This window comes from Dendropsophus ebraccatus, chromosome 9 (assembly GCF_027789765.1).
Source record: "Dendropsophus ebraccatus isolate aDenEbr1 chromosome 9, aDenEbr1.pat, whole genome shotgun sequence".
Lineage (NCBI taxonomy): Eukaryota > Metazoa > Chordata > Amphibia > Anura > Hylidae > Dendropsophus > Dendropsophus ebraccatus.
The window spans coordinates 28134838-28149497 of NC_091462.1; the positions used below are offsets into that span (position 1 = coordinate 28134838).

Sequence of the window (14660 nt, forward strand, 5' to 3'; positions counted from 1 at the left end):
CTCTCCCTGAAGATAACACTGTGGAATTATGAGAGGATGTGCCTTTGTCTTCCAATATATAAGGAGGTGATGTAGAGACAAGTCTAAATAAACAGTAGCTGAAAGGCTGGAGCGATAAGGGCATATTTAACATTTTTCATTAAGACAGGTACAAATTACATTTTGTCTGTTTGTGTGTAATGATAAATGCCTGACGCTAGGATAAATATAAGATCCTACAGCAGTATCAATGGGAAGAGGAAAAAAAAAAAAAAAGCATCCAATTTAAGGCTTGTATTTAATTTCTCAAGTCTGGGGCCATAATTTTACTAATTTCTTTGTAAAGGATTAGTGACAGGAGATTTGTAATTAGACCCAGTATAAACGAATAAGCAAGTTAAATATAGGACTCAAGTCAAAGAGCAGAAAAACGAAATAATAATAATAATAATAATAATATATATATATATATTTATTTATTTTTTTCAAAAACATGCAAAAATACAACAATGAAAATTTTGTAATATTACATTCATAGCTATATATTCACTCCAAAAGCTATAGGATAGTAAATGGAAGATTTTAAGCAGCACAATGTGGCTCATTTTTAGCCGTCGATGAGGGCCAGATGACCACCTGATACTTTTCGCTGAGGTGATAAAATGAAACGATTGCTTTGTTTTGCTTGAAGGGTTTTTGCTATACCCTACGTTATTACAAAGGGGAAAAAAAAAGTGTGCAGTCTAGAAGAGGAACATTATCAAGGTTATGGTAGAGCCTGAGTTAATTGCACATTAACACCACGGACAAAAGCAAAGTATATAGATTCGCTGGTACGTACCATAATCGCGGCTGGTGTTTTCTAGCTGGCTGTCACAGCAAATAAGCTGAATTTCTAACCAAGTGGTCAGCTCGGGCACATACACTACTTCTTTACAGGTCTATCAGCAGTGAATTTTGATGCAGAGGAACGGCATACTGCATCCAGTTTTACAGTGCAATTACATGGCGACTCACATAGGTGTAGCTAGACAATGCACAGACTCAATGCACTCTGGTTCCCCGGCAACTCTAATACTGGAAAACACTGTAATATGGATTAGCATGCCCTAATGAGCCCCAGTGCACATTATAGACATGTATGTGCTGGAGAGTTTGTCTAGCGTTGGGGGCAGGAAAAAATATGCCTATATATATTTACTAGAGATGAGTGAACCGGATCGACTCGAACCCGAACGTTCGGTATTGGTTTAGCGGGGGCTGCTGAACCTGGATAAACCTCTAAGGTTGTCTGGAAAACATGGATACAGCCAATGACTATATCCATGTTTTCCACATGGCCTTAGGGCTTTATCCAAGTTCAGCAGCCACCGCTAATCAAATGCCGAAAATTCGGGTTCGGATTGACTCGAGCATGCTCGAGGGTCGCTCGTCTTTAATATTTACGTATATCATCATATAGTACAATCCATATAATATAGAACAAAACTGTGAAAATATGAATCGAGAGTTAAGGTCCAAGACTTCAAAAATGTAAAAAATGTAAATCGGTCATATTCAGTACATACTATAATTCTATACACCTCCCTAAACACACGCTATACAATTTGAGATTGCCCCTGAAAGTTACAGTAATTTTTTTTTTAAATGGTTCTCCAAGAGGTTGGTTTTCCATCAGTAAAAAAAAAAATCTGATCTAGATGGGAGTGGGGGTAAACTTTTCAAAGGGGGTCAACATTTTATAGGTGTCACTGTCTTAGGCAAACATTTTACATCCGGAAAGCCCAGTAATCCTGCACTTGTTCTTAAAAAATATATTCCCGTAATTTAATTAGAGTTTTCCACTTTAAGAAACAAGTTTATAGTTTTCTATATCTGTTATATAATCCACAATGTTTGGCTAGCTAGGTCCTATCCGGTACCACTGGGGTAGGATTTTAGGTGGTGCATATTTATTATGTTGTATAGGTATATACGTCCATTGAGGCATACATACTCCATGTAGATATGGCAGCAGCTGGGAATATTCCTGCTTTTGTTAATCTTCATCCCTGTCCTATTTCTGTCAGCTGTCACACACTACTCGTGACCTTTATTAACTCCTTAACACAGTCAAAAGTGGCTTGTACTCAGATATCCCCTGGCTATCCAAGCCCGACGCACCAAAACTGCTTTGTCAGAACGTGGACAAATTCTGTCAAGGTCTTGGCCCTACTTGTACTTTTAGTTTATCATCATGTCCATCTTCATACTTTAAGTATATTATGTACAGTAAGTCTCTGTTCACATCAGTAGTAAAACATACTCAGACTGAGACCATAGAACATGTCAAAAGTTTTTATTACCAGCAGGTACACTTTAAGCTTGCCACTCACATTATCTATATATGTGCTAGACAAATCCGAAGGTTTGCACAGGATTGGCCAGCCATGTAATGTGTATGACGGCCCCCCAACATAACATAAAGAGAAAAAGAGGAATCCGTTATGCAAAATTTCAAGTGTCCTATCTTTCAAATGTCATGAAAACATAAACACTTGGCTGAGCTAGGCATTTATGAGGTATATGGGGTGATAAGAAAAGTTTGCTGCTGGATAAACCAGCATTTGGTTAACAGCTATCATATGTGTCTATTTGCTTCATCCAACATTTTGTCGAGTATGCTTCCCATCAAACTGAAGGAGACTTTGACGGAACTTAACAGACCCCATTTTAAGTCGTAGTCATATACATAAGATAATATAATTGCTGATTTGGGCCATTACACTCAACCATAGTCTGTAAATTATAGGCAGATTACCATTCACTATGGCCAACAGTAGACTTACAGTATATCTACTGAAAGTGTGATCTGCCATGGTGGAGATGGTTGAAAAAATTCAACTGATCATCTGTCTGCCAATCAAAAGAGATCTATCAGTTGAGTCTGATAATTCGGGCACCATTACACGGGACGATTATATCGTTCAAATTTAAACGATAAACGTTCTGTGTAATTGCAGACAACGATCGAAAAATCGTTCGTATGTCGTTATAGGATTTAGATCTGAACCAAATTTTTTCACTAATCGTTCAGTGTAATAGCACATTGTTCATTGTTTTTCTGAGATCAGAAGGAATAAACGATCATAGTAATGATCGCAATAACGATCGTAACTAACGACCATCGTTCTGTGTAATATGGTAAACGATTTCAGGTTAACGATAAACAAACAATCTCGTTTGCGATAGTTTATCGTTAATTGTTAAAAATCGCTCCGTGTAATAGGACCCTTAGTTGTATCAACACTCATTTAGGACTTTCTCTTGTGTGTATAGCTAGTGAAAGTAAGGGCCCATATTGCTAGATATTTTGTATTTCCTTATAGTTACTGTTTATAAGAGTTACCATAAACACAAATATCAACAGAACCTTAAAGGAGAAATCCAACGAATTATAAAATCCTGCAGCCGGCATTGGCAGGGGGAAAACTGATTACTTACTTATCTCTCCCCGTGCCAGGGTGAGCAGTGTGGCCGGCCATGGGACCCCCACCGGAAGGCCTTTCCCCCTGAGTTGTGATGATGTCACAACTTGGGGGAAAATGATATAGGAATAGGACGGCACTGTGCAGTAGAGGTGGTGCTCGTGGTAGGCAATAGTCCCAGCAGATAGTAAAGGAAGATCCCGGCACTCACCAAATTCTTTAGTGTGCTTTTATTGTGGTATCACATCATACAGGTATATGACGACGAAGGCCATAAGCCAAAACGCTTAGTCCTCCTTGCAAATACCTGTATGATGTGATACCACAATAAAAGCACACTAAAGAATTTGGTGAGTGCTGGGATTTTCCTTTACTATCAATTCGGGGGAAAAGACCTGTCCCGGATGATGGACTGGCCACTCAGCCAGTCAGTGACTGGAGCGGCATCCCACCGCAGCCACTGACTGGCTGAGCGGCCAGTTCATTATCCGAGTTATGACGTGTCAGTTCCGGAGATCCGGCCCCGATGCTCACAGTGGGCATGGGGAGAGGTAGGTCAGTACTTGTAATAAACTTCCACCATGCCCCTGCCGGCGGCAGCATTTTAGAGTCTGCCAGACTTCTCCTTTAAATAACTAGATCCATGGTCTCTCTGTCTCCATAGACACACTGGTGCTAAACCTAAGAAAACACAAGAACCTGAATTTCGAGACACTTAAAGGCAATAAAGTTAGGCATTTTGTGGTTGTGGAATGAGAAGCATCTTTGGCTTCTGTTCACTTTTAAGATATCATGAAAATGCCCCCACTCACTATTATCATCATCAGTTTCCATGAAGGATATCTCTGCAATCACAGCAAACACACACAGTGACAGCCAATGTGTAATCATTAAGCCAATATCGATCAGGAATTGTAAATTAATAACCAAACAGAAACCTCACCTGTGGATTCTGTTAACACTATTTTAGATATAGAACATTCACAAGTATTGCAAAAAGTTTAGCGGGGAGATTATGAAGTTACTTCTTGCTATGAACTGAACTATGGTGAAAACTCATTTGTATGAATACCCAATGTTTAAGTGAAAAAGTAATCTATACGGCTGACCAAAGTTATGGTGTAGGGACTCACAAAAGGAATCCCCACTTTTACTTGCTTGTACTTCTGCAGGTTTTGTCAGTCGTCAATTGGCAGAAAAGGCTTTAGCATTCCTTAAAGGAATTGTCCAGGCCTACTCTCCTGCAAAGGCAACTGCTTTCCATGTTTCACAGTTGCTGAGGCAACAGTCTGGTGTTGACCGTGTAAGGTGCACAGGCCACATTATTAAGAATAAGACCTTACACAACACTTGCTGGACTTCATATTGTCATGTCAGTAAATGTAACACCCTTGTGTCTCTACATTGCCTATATCAGATCTATGCACCATTTTACATATTAAATATATCCTTTTATATATATATATATATATATATATATATATATATATTTATTTATTTATTTATAATATATATATACTTTTTTTTGTACATAAAACAAAGCACTGCTGCACATATGCACATATTTTTGCCATGATCCAAATTCCCAGCATATACTATAGCCTATATCCATCCATGGTGCTTGGAAGCTCATATTTTCCACTTGTTCAGGGATTATTTTAAAGATCTGCACAGTCTATAACTAGCAAAACACTATAATAGAAAACACCTAGTAAAAATCAAAGAAACAAAATAAAAACAAAAACTATTCCCATCTGTTAACTGGTTGTAGTTACAATTAACAAGATTTTCAAGAGGTCAAGGTTATGATTTTTTTTTTAGGGGAATTCTAGATAAACAAATATTAACATAAACCTAGTTACTTAGATACCAATCACTGGCTGAGGCAGGTCCCTTCTGTGTTCAGTGATTGGCTGAGTGGGTATTTCATTTCCTGCATATCCAGACATGACCAGGATGTGGAGATCAGAGGATCAGAGGATTCAGCGGGCATTGGAACAAAAGATGTTCAAGAGACTCTGTACCCACAATCTGCCTACCCCAAACTGCTTGTACCTTCGGACCTGGGGTCCGTTCGGCAGGTGATGTAGTTATTGTCCTAAAAAACTACTTTTAAACTTGCAGTCCTGTGTCAAACTGACATGGCCTCGAGTGTCTATGTCCCTAACCTTGTACCGCCTCTCCATCCCTCCTCCCCACCCTCTTTACCATTAGGAAAAGCCCTGGCAGATTTTCTTCTATTCCTCACTTGTCTGAACACTGCACAGGTGCCTTAACGATCCAGCCCATGTGCCGTGCTCACACAGGTGATGAATAGTAGAAAACTTGCCTGGAGCATTCCTAATGATGAGGAGGGTGGGGAGGAGGGACAGAGGTTGTGCTTGTTTAATGCACAGACACTCTAGGCCATGCCAGTTTGGCTCAGGGCTGCAAGTTTAAAAGTATTTTTTTTAGGACAATAACTGCATCACCTGGCGAACGAACGCCAGGACAGATCTTGGATTAAAAGCAGCTATCTGAAGGTTCAAGCAGTTTGGAGAAGGCAGATCGTGGGTACAGAGTCACTTTAAGGATTAGGGAGAAATGTAATGCTTACTATAATTTTAGGTTCCTGCCACACAGCCTCTATAACTGTTGATCATGCCATGACACAAACTTAAACACTGCAATCTATAAAATCTGCTTAAAACGGAACGTAAAAGATATGTAAACAAAATATATATTTAAAATATTTTTTTTATAAAAAATTAATAAAAAAAAACAAAAAAACACTATACAAAACCTAAGATGCATCGAATAACGACTACTGCTAAGTAGACACTTAGCTGGCTGTACTCGAAAATACACCTTTGGTTAAATTCTGCTTTTGTAAGGTCATCATAAAAGACCTAAGCTATTTTATAATGTTCACAAAAAAATACAAAACTATGGAAATTAATGCACAAGCGAGTCTGTGTTATAGGTTCACACAGTAGATCAAAAGTGCATTGACCCTTTGTATCTCCAACTCATTATCTTGAATCTGAGTTCTGCTTGTAGGAATTGGGATTTGAATTTGCACACCAATGTGGTGCATTTCAAGATCTTGAGCACAGTAGACAGATGGGTCACAGTGAAGTGGAGGACAGTTGCCCCTCGGGAGGAAGAGGCTGAATGAGTGACTGTCGCGCAGTTCAAGCAGTCGACATGCTGCTGACTCAGGAGTGGTCACTGACTGGCACCTCTGCTGCCACTGAGCCATCTCTACTGGGAGTAGTTACAGCCCAGCCACGCTGACAGGTACATACTGAGCGACTCGAAGTCCTTTTAGTCGTGTTCAAATAGCAACATCAATGCGCAATTAACAAATAGATCTGTAAAGCGTCCACATTAACGTAGAAATAAATGAGACAGAAGGCAGGGAAATGCAAACATGGGAAGTTGACTGAGGTCATACTAAAAATAATAACATTTTTATCATTTACAGCAGCGCAACGTCGTCAGTGGAGGAAGGTCGACTGCAAATCTATAGTCAGTGGATTCTTCACAATTGCAAACCATATATGTGGTATTTAATAAGAATCAAGCAGCTTAATTGGCATTGCCATTCTCTGCCTGGCAGAGATCCAGGTGGATAGTTTTCATATGAATCATGGCCTACATGTTACTTTTTAGGTACCTAAAAAATAAACATAACTGTGGATATGGATCATCCACAGCGACGATCGTTTCGCGCTACTGCGCTTCGACTGGCTCAGCCAATGAGCCAGTCGAAGCGCAGTAGCGCGAAACAATCATCGTTCTTCTTGTGGAATGCACTTGTTTGTTGCTCTGTATCTGACCTGAAATAAAACATTGTGTTTATGGATTCGGTGAGTGCCACTGTATTTTCTACTTTGCTGAATAGCCATAAAACTGGTTGTGCGCCAGACTTCCTTCACAGGTAGAAAAAGGTATTGTTAAAACTGATTGATTCTAACAATGATTGAAGGAGTCGTCTAAGAATTAAATTAAATAAAAATCAGTGTACTCACCTTCCCCAATCCCCCACAGCCTCCATTCGGAGTCCTATCTGCTTATTACTGTTTTTTTGTTTGTGATGCTTCATCCTCACAGCAACAGCCAATCACTGCAGAAGGCAGGATACGGTTGTGGTCAATGATTGGCTGAGTGAGGCAGTTGAAAGGCAGCTGCATGGAATTAGGAAGGATGAGTAACACTTCTTTTGTAATTTGTATAGCTCCAGCCATATATAATTTGTAATCTTCAGACAACACCTTTAAAAAAAAGTATTGTATATAGAATAAGAAATATAAACAGTGTTATCTACACTCTACCTCTATTATCTACTCCTAGTGACTAGTGTCATAAATATCACACATTGCTCCTATGGCCAAGTTCTTTTGACGTTTTACCATGGTAATAGCCTAATGAGTAATCCAATTTACCTGAATAGATTTCCAATTAATTTAAAGCTATGCAACCTGCGAAACATCTGACTACCTTCTATCAACATTGTCTTGCTTTATCTGCACACTCCTTTGTATGAGAATCTCAGATAGCTAAGCCAAAGAAGTAACACATACAAAAAAGAGAACATATGGATCATGTTCTAAAGCCACTGCAAGCTTATCTGATAGAACAACATTTGGTATCTCCTGAACATTGGAAACAGAAAAGGTTATTATGGGGACTGTTACACTGTCCCTAGGCCCTCAACATGTAATCCATAGGGGTTTGAGTCCTAGCATCTCCCTTCCTTGGATCTTGATAAACTAACTAATGGTGGCCATACACAGAAGTACTGTAATTTTTTGATTGTCAAACTGTAGGCAACTGCCTGATGAACAATCGTTGTACACATGCAACCACACAAATTAAGGCCGGTTTCACATTTAGTAAGACAGTGGCCTTTCTGTGACATGGCCGTGTCTCAGAAAGGCCGCTGTCAGTGAAGTTCACGTTGGCTGGTACGGCAGTACCCACTGGATGAGCTTCAATTCTTTTAGTTTGGAATGCGGGCGCAGTCGGGTGTGCCCGCATTCCAAATCACCTTAGCAGACAATGTCAAGTGCAGCCGGAGCCGCACTTTACATTGCACTGTCAATTTGTGCGGCCACTATTCAATGAATAGCAGCCGCACAAAACTGACATGTTAGTTTTCTAAGCGGCCGCATGGAGTCCCGGTCGGAGTGTATACAGAGTGTATACACTCCGGGTTGAACTCTATAGAACACAATGTTATTTTAATTTTCAATAAACAGTGGGTGGTGTTGCAACTTCCATTATTTATTGAAAATTTACATTTTGTGAACTTAGCTTTATCACAATGAATTCAATAACACATAACACGTAGAAGAAACAAGAGGGCTATTAAAATCCAACGCATTTGGGGTCTAAAAGTAAACGAGTAGGTTCACCTCTCAACCATAATTATGCTCTTTCAATAATTGTGGTTCATACCTTGCAAAGAGAGTGTCTTATAGGATCCGGAGCGGTGAAAACAAAGTCCAGGAGCTTGCTGGACATTCAGCACAATCAGTCAGTCCAATATAAAAGTTTCCGTAGCACTCAAGCTCGTAAAATCATGATCCTTTATTTTTCCCGAACACAAATACATCCAAAAGATACACAAGGTCTGTGTGACCCCAAAATGATTTTAGCCCATAGTGGCTGTTACATTTGTGAAAACTGGCCATACACAATCAGTTACAGTGGGTGAAAGACACATAACCCATGAGTTCTCAGGAAACATTATGGGAACGTTATTTTCCAAAATAATTATTTGTTTGAAAAAAATGTCAAACTTATTTCAGATAAGGAAGCTCTGGCATTGGTCAGCTAAATGATCTTTTTAAATCTGAATAATAGATGTTTTGTTTAGGTCGTTCTCCTTAATCCAATGTGTACAGCTACCTTAAAAGTGTTAAAGGTGTTATCCAGAATTACAAAAACATGGCCACTCAGTCCCCAGTTTGTGTGTGGTATTGCTGTTCTGTTCTATTCAAGTTTATGGAGGTAATTTGTAATTCCACACACAACCTGGGGACAAGGGTGGCACTGTTTTTGAAAGAAAGCAGCTATGTGTTTTAAACCTTAATAATTCCTTTAAGAATATTATAGTCCTGGAAAACCATGCCCTTCACCATGGAACATGGAACCTTTTACACTTGTAGATTCTCCATAATTTATTAGAGAATTGCATAATTTGCAGTTCCTTAAAATACTTTGAATAGCAAAACTGCTTTTGCTGTAAGCAGGAGTAAAGCAAAGCTAAAGCAAGCAAGCCTGAGGGAAATAGAATTCCCTCCAGCCTATAAACAGGATAGAGAATATTTTACAAGAGTCTGTAGGCTGCACTCCAAAGGCAAACTATAGACCGGCGTTTATCAATAGGCTACATAATGTATGATATTTGATTTCCACACAGCTGCTCTTCTGTAGCTTTAGGGCCAGACACATTCAAACCAGAGATATCATTTAATGCTTTCCCCCTCACTCAAAGAATGATAAATATTGTGACTAAAAGTATCAATCTTTTTATAAATATACATTCAGGTTCACACAAATTTATACAATTTGGCAGATATAGGGGATCCACTTTTAAGATCAAACCTCACAACTAGTTTTGTTGTTGTTTTTTTAATAGAATGTTATACTGTATATTGATAGTGTTCCTTCTCAGTGTGTGTGTGTGTGTGTGTGTTTGTGTGTGTGAATAGTTCACAAATACATGTCATCATGTCATAGAACTGGCACTGTTTGTGTAGTTCACCCTGGCCGGTACGGCAAATTAGCCATTGCAGACATTGCAGACAATGCAAAGTCCGGCCGGAGCCGTACTTTACATTGTCTGCAAAGTCCATTGACAAGTCAGTTTTTTGTGTGGCTGCATGTAATCCCAGCCGGAGTGTATTTAGTGTGTATACACTCCTGTCGAGATTCCATAGTAATTAAAGTGATCGGCTGCTGTCATTAAATAATGGCCGTTGTTGTAAACCTGCAAAAATGGCCGTTGTTTAATGAAAATATACGTGGTGTGAACGTGACCTATGGCTGTATCCATGTTTTCCTGGCAGCCTTAGGGCTGCCTCCAACTTCTTTTGCCACCGGTGTTCAAACACATAATGATCGGACTCAAGCATGTTCAAGTTGCTCTCATCTCTAGTACTGAACCTTATGCCTCTTCTCACCTCTTGTTGGTTATGAGTGATGCTGCACTCTGTTGGGTTAGAGGTGACACAGCCCCTCTGTTGCCCCCAGTGGCTGTATCAGGAACTGCAGGGCTGCTGAAACCCTTGTTCCAGCACAGCTACAAATTACTAGCACTACTGCATGCATTGATTCCCATTGTGAGCCTACCTTAATGTCTATTCTAATGCATGTTAGCATTAGAATAGACATTAGACTTGGGTAAGCTGTCAGTGTCAGGAAAATTGCATAAATGAAGGAAAGCAAGTGAAGATAACAGCCAATTACTGCTCACTCTGCCGTAGCTGCAGTGCTATTCACACAGGGAGCTTCCCCAACTGTAATGTCTATTCTAATGCTAATATGCATAAGAAAAGACATCTATGTAACTATGTCTGCATGAGGGTTTGAGCAGCCCTGCAGTTCCTGGCACAGCAATTGGGGCTATGTAAAAAAAAAAAAAAAAAATTAATTGTACATTTTCTTAAGATATAATACAAAGTTATATAACTTTATTATAAAATAAAATAAAAAAAAAATACATTTTTATTTGCTGGAATACCCATTTAATAAAATGAGAGAAGCTCCTTGTCCTTCCCTTTCAGCTCTGGCTGATTGCAAGCTTCTCCCACATGTCTTTTTCACTATGCAAAACAGATGTCTGTCTTCACTTTATTGAATCCCAAAGACATCCTTTTAAGTATAATTGTCCAAGTCAACCAGTAATATTCAGGTTTCTAATTAAAATGTAAACTGTGTAATGAAGACATCAGGTTTTTAGGCAAATGCCTCTTTCCTTGCCACTTGGGGTATGGTAATTATTGGAGCAGATCTATGGATGCTCCTGGATTGCACACAAGTCCAGATTAAATGCATTACTGATAAACCTTGGCTTTTACACTGGGGAATTGTAGACTCTAACCCTCTCCAAGCACACGCTGGCTATTTATCAGAAAAAAAAATGACAAATATGATAAAAGGGATATTTTAGCTTTTGTTATCCTTAATTTCAGCTCCTGGAATTATTATAGAAAATTATATTCAGAATACGTTGCGGATTCTATAGTGTAGGGGAAAGTCTTCAACCATCTAAAGAGCAATGTTATTTAAAAGTCTAAGTACGAATAAGTTTTAAGAGATCTATTTTCCTTAAAAACATAATAAATACATAAAAACAACTGTATAGACTCCTACAAACTACATATTATGCACATTTGTAGCATAGATATGAAGCAACTATAAGCTTTGGGGTAGGTTCACACTGCTTTTTTTTGCCCCCATCACAGGTGCATTGTGGAAGAGAGCAGTACATGACTTTCATTTCAATGGCCATATGGAGTCACCTAGTGACACAATTTAGGCTTTATACACCAGTTTTAATGGGACTCGATAGCGGGGGCTATTTAGCCTCGTAAAATCAGCATATATGGCACAGGATGCCGACATATTCGGGTATAGGCAAACGGAGAAATTCTCGCGGAAAACTCTGTTCGAAATCCGCCGCTCATCCCCGCGCGGTGCCGCTTCCCACTCCGCCGACTCCATAGACTCCATTCTAGGGTCGTGCGGATTCCGCTGTCCGCCCTCAAAAATTGAGGGTATATGCACACAGAGGAATTTTTTTGCAGAAAACTGTGTGGAATCCGCAGCTCATCCCCGTGCGCTCGCGCTTCCCTCTCCGCCACAATTGCAGGGTCTATTTAGCCTGGTAAAATCAGCATATATGGCAAAGGATGCCGACATATTCAGGTATATGCAAACTGAGTAATTCTTGTCAAAAACTCTGTGCGGAATCCTCCACTCATCCCCGCGCGGTGCCGTTTCCCTCTCTGACGGCTGCATAGACTCCATTTTATGGCCGTGCGGATTCTGCTCTGCACCCCCATAAATTGAGGGTATACGCACACTGAGTAATTCTCGCAGAAAACTCTGTGTGGAATCCGCAGCTCATCCCCATGTGCTGCTGATTCCCTCTGCCAGATTCATAGACTCAATTCTATGGTCGGGTGGATTCCGCTGAATCGACATGTCATTTCTTTGGGTGGATGACGTAATCCACCCGAGCATATAATGGAGCCTATTTGACGGGTGAGCGGGGGAGTGTGCAGCGTTTTCCACGAGAATCACTCTGTGTGCACATATCTTCACTGTGACAGTGGTGCAAATCACAGTGTGCACCTGTCCATGGCCAATTTTGCAAGTTTGTCATTTAGTTTAACTAAACAGTGAAATTAAAGTGAATCTGTTGGCTACAATTCACATTCCAGGCTGTGAAACTATTAGGTAGCCGTTAGGTCAAGGAGACATGTGTTACCTTTCATATATCTGTCTGTGCTTCCAGAGCAGAGAAAAACATGTTTATTCATCAGTGCAAAGTATAAAAGAGGTTTTCCCTAGTCCCTAATATGCTGCAAACTGGACTGCTTCCTCTCTCCACTACCAAGCCCTGGCTCGGCTTGATTGACAGTCAGCTTCAGCTGGAAGATTAGTCCAAGCAGGGTCAGGGCTGGGAGGTGAAGAAAGGACGCTGTCAAGCTTGCAGCATTTTAGGAGTTTGAGTTTTTGCTCTGGAGAATGAAAGCAATTTTTACATTCTGAAAGCACAGAATGATATATAAAAGGTACAGTGTGTCTACTTGACCTAATAGCTATCTAACAGTGTCTGCAACCTGGAATGTGAATTGCAGCTGACAAATTCACTTCCAATGCCTCTTTGATTAGGTAGTAGTAACATACAGAGCATCAAAGAGGACAGTAAAGATTTTTTTTTACCTATAACATATCCTTTAAGGGCAAGGGCTCACAGACATGGTTCAGCACTCTTTACTGATCCTGTGTGACTTCTACAATACCGTTGTACAGTCCATACCAGTGCTTCTCAATTCCAGTCCTCAGGCCTCACCAACAGGTCATGTTTTGAGGATTTCCTTAGTATTTCACAGGTGATATAATTATACTCAGTGCATCAGGTATGATCACATGTGTTCTTTGTATGGGCTATCCTCAAAATATGACCTGTTGGTGAGGCCTGAGGACTGGAATTGAGAAGCATTGGTCCATAAAATGCTTAACAGGCAATACATCTTTGTATACGCAAAGTTCGACAGAGCTTAACATTTTTTTTTCTGTCTGATTTGCAGGAAAAAAAAAAAAAACTTTAATGTACTTGGGGGTACAGTAGAGGTCCCATGCACCTCTAAGGAGGATCCATTATGGGCCTATATAAAATGGATCTATTCATAGATAGAAGGGTGAAAAATTGACCTAAAAAATCACAAGACCATCAGACCATTGTCCAAAGCATGCATTTTACTATTACAGTGTTGGAAGAAGTCACAACGCCCATACTTAGGCACTGACCTCTGCACCTCTCTAACTTGAGATTATAGTGAGTGGTCACCTGATCAAGAACCCATATACAAAATATAACCCTTAGCTCTGGAACACCATCAGAGTTCATGAAAATGAATAGAAACTCATAAAATTTAATGGCTACCATGTAAGACCTGCCTTTCCCAGGAGCACCACAGTTCCACAACAATCCTCCCAGCTAATCATGGGGCAACGTGGAGAACCCCGTAATCTATCACCTGCAGACAGTCCACACCATCTGCACAACACTACTTCTCACACCACCTATTTCTTTTGACCAGATGATGCATTTAACACCTAAATTATATGTTTGAGTCTGAGCAAGTAAATCAATACTCTTTATTACATATATTGGCTAATTTTTCCTGTTGCCGCGTCCCTCTGTTTTGTTGCAGATATGATACTATGTTATGTCTTGCTGGAAATAATATCACATGATGAGAACGCTGATACAGGACTTGATTTCCTGGTAACAGGGAGAACCGGAGACATCCACAGAAAGAATTATTTCTAGGTCTTAAAGTCCACAATCTGACGGCTAGAGCCAACCCTCTTATTATTTTTACATAAATGCCAGACAAGCTTGTCTGCCTAGATAACCTGCCTCGTGGAAACCCAGGTGACTAAACTGTTCATGGAAGAGTGGGTTAAAAAAAAAATACATTGCTGTAT

At 39.9% G+C, this 14660-nt stretch overlaps 1 protein-coding gene across 2 annotated transcripts in view; it reads right to left on the bottom strand.

Annotated features, from left to right (window-relative positions):
- Positions 1 to 14660, bottom strand: part of FIGN (fidgetin, microtubule severing factor) — a 133111-nt gene that overhangs the window by 75415 nt on the left and 43036 nt on the right. The window contains exon 1 of one of the 2 annotated variants that reach the window (XM_069982830.1): positions 7460 to 7480. The exons of the other annotated variant lie outside the window; for it this stretch is intronic. The gene's annotated coding sequence lies outside the window, so the exon portion shown is untranslated. Of the gene's footprint in view, positions 1 to 7459; positions 7481 to 14660 lie in introns of those variants that run through there. 2 annotated transcript variants of the gene reach the window in all.